Raw genomic sequence first — 3179 nt, 5'->3', positions numbered from 1 at the left:
TTTAAAAAATTTTTATTGTTATGTTAATCACCGTACATGACATCATTAGTTTTTGATGTAGTGTTCCATGATTCATTGTTTGTGCATAACACCCAGTGCTCCATGCAGAACGTGCCCTCTTTAATACCCATCACCAGGCTAACCCATCCCCCACCCCCTCCCCTCTAGAACCCTCAGTTTGTTTTTCAGAGTCCATCGTCTCTCATGGTTCATCTATCTCTTGCCATTTTTAAGTTATTACAAATCCTTCTCAGTGGCAGGTAGGTTCTCCTTCTTTCCAAACCTTAGCACTGAATATTCAAGACAATGAAAGGAATCAAATGTTATATAAGTGGGCAAGTCATCTAACCTCATGTAGCTCATCTATAATCTAGTTAGGCTGCCTACCCACCTGGGGACCCAAGTAGGCACAGGAACATTTAGAATCTTTTATCAAACAGTTTACTTGTATGTAGAATACTGGTAAGTCTTTGTTGGAATGACAGGATGGTAAGGGCAGGAAAAAATGGGCCAGATCAGAATCATTTATTTATTTTTTATTAATTCCCTAAAAATATTTGAGAGATGAATACTGATTGTTCCACAGTGAGACTGAACAACAGTGAGAAGGGGTACTATGTCACCACTAATAACATCAACCAGACATGGCAAATAGACTTGGAAGTCTGTGGATTCCTCCAGGGGATTTAGTATCTTTCGAGCTATTATATGAGAGAAAAAGTAAGAGTATTCACTACACAGAGAAGCTGGTGTACAGGCATTCCCACAAAGAATGTTCTTTTAAATCCCAAGCATTTTATTTAGTCCATAGAGGTCTGAAGACTTTGGCTGCAACCCTACACAGACACCCAAAACTCCCCACTGACCCAACCACAGAGAATCCCCTTGGCTTCAGGTCCCACTAGGCTGTATTTGGCTTTAAGGTTAGAATCAAAGTAAAGAAAGGCTCTGTCTTATTGAAGCACTGTTGACAATCTGTTGTCAGCAGGAGTCCCCTTTGGAGGACACAACAGATGCATGGAAACAACCTTTGAACAAAATGACCTTTCAGAGGGCCAGTGAACTTGTTTTCCTTTTTTTCCCTTTCCCTCTCAGGTTCACACCCCTGCTATTAGTTAGTGTATTAGTTTTCCAGGGCTTCTGTAAGAGATTACCACAGGCTGGGTGACTTAAAAACAACAGAAATGTATTCTGTCACAATTTTGGAGGGCAGAAGCCCTAAAGCAAGGGGTCCACAAGGCCAGTTTCTTCCCGAGGCTCTAGGCACATTCTGGTCCTTGCCTCTTCCAGCTTCTGGTGGTGCCAGGTGTTCCTTGGCTTATGACTGGATCATTCCAGTCTCTGCCTGTATCTTCATATGGCCTTCTTTTCTGTGTCTTCTCTTCTGTCTCTTATAAGGTCACTTTGCAATGGATTTAGGATGCATCACATAATCTAGGATGATCTCATCTCAAGGTCCCTAAATAAAGTACATCTGCAAAGGCACTTTTTCCAAATAAAGTCATATTCACAGGCTCCAAAATGTGGAAATATCTATCGGGAGGTCATCATTCAAACTATCACATGTAGAGAATGCACAGACACACACACATACACACACATACACACACACACTACTAATGAGAGAGAAGAGGGAAAACACCCACAGGCAGCAGTCTTGGCTCTGGATCAGTGACACAGAGGTTCCCTCCTGTTTTCTGTATTCATGAGATTTCTGCGTACAGTGGATTTAGGCTGAACCTGGAGACTGCAATTCCCCTCTTCACCCTAAATATCTGTGAGAAAGTGGGTCCTGCTTAAGAATCTCGAAAGGATTAAATTTTCAAATGCCTACTTTGGAAAAATGGTCAGGGAAGAGTATACTTGGGGAAAATGCACTTGGCATTTATAGAACATAAAACCCGACAGGCGTCATCAATTAGACATCCACTATAGCACACATTCAGATGGGAGTTTTGCAAATAAAAGTCAACCCAACTAAGAAAGCTGAAATATGTACAGGGCATGTGGCTTAAATGATTAAATGAATCTAATGCACCTGCTACTTAGACAATCTCTGCTCAACAACTTGGTCCCCAAACACATTCTATGGGACTAATTTAATGCCAGCTACTGGGAATAAAGCAAAATCCTATTTTTTTGCAATGGAAATTACCTTCTCAACTAAGGCAACTAAGAAGATGGAGAAAGCCCATGGGATTTAGCAAAATCTCTCTGGGACTCTTTTATGATGTGTCTCTAGAAGCTGCATTTGCCTTTTTGCTCACATACCTGCCTACTCAATGAAGTAGAAATTATGTACTTAGTCTGGGCCAATCTTGGCAAAATTGGATGCTTTCTCCAAAAATTCACTTAAAATCTTAAACCAATGGCCTTCAAGTAGTTTCCCATGCAGGGGAATCTCCCAGCACTCCCCCTTCCTTCCTACTTTGGAATTCTGAAAGTATTATTAGATGTGTGTCCTCTAGTCTTGTTTCACTTTCCCAGTCTCATCTATCCACCTGTCTTTGGCATCCCTTGCTTTCCCCCACCATGTTTGTTCACAGATACCCAAATTCTTCCCTAATACATATGCTTCCTGGATTGTAATCACCTATAAGCTTTTAGACTGGCAGCACCTCAGACGCTATCCCAGATTTGCTATCTGCATCCTAACCATGAGCACATTAAAGTCTGAATGCACTCTCTAACTCACACTTGCTTACTAAGTTATGACATTTGCTTTGGTCTGGCCTCCCAGCAAGCATGTTTCCTTGTTCAAAACTCAACTTCTTCATCTGCTATTTGTGCAGAGCAATAGATTTTAACACTAGCTGCACATTAAAATCACCTGAGGAGTTGTGGTTGTTGATTTTTTATTGTTATCAGAAAAGCTCCACCCCTCAGAGATCTTAATTTAATTTGTCTGGGATGGAGCTCAGACACAGTCTTTCTTTTTTTATTATTTAACTTTCAGAAGGAAATTCTAATATATAACCACATTTGAAAACACTGTCATCACAAGATAGTGATTTAGTGTGGTTCCTGAGTTAGCAGCATCAGCATCACCCAAACTTGCTGAAAATGCAAATTCTTTGCCTCCATCCCAGGTTTTCTGAACCAGAAATTCCAGAGGTGGGCCCAGCAAGCTGTGTTTTGACAAGTCCTCCAAGTGACAGTGATGAGGTTTGAAGTTTGAG

This window comes from Mirounga leonina, unplaced genomic scaffold, assembly GCF_011800145.1.
Source record: "Mirounga leonina isolate KUSES-001 unplaced genomic scaffold, KU_Mleo_1.0 Mir_151, whole genome shotgun sequence".
Taxonomy (NCBI): domain Eukaryota; kingdom Metazoa; phylum Chordata; class Mammalia; order Carnivora; family Phocidae; genus Mirounga; species Mirounga leonina.
This window is presented reverse-complemented; position numbering follows the sequence as displayed.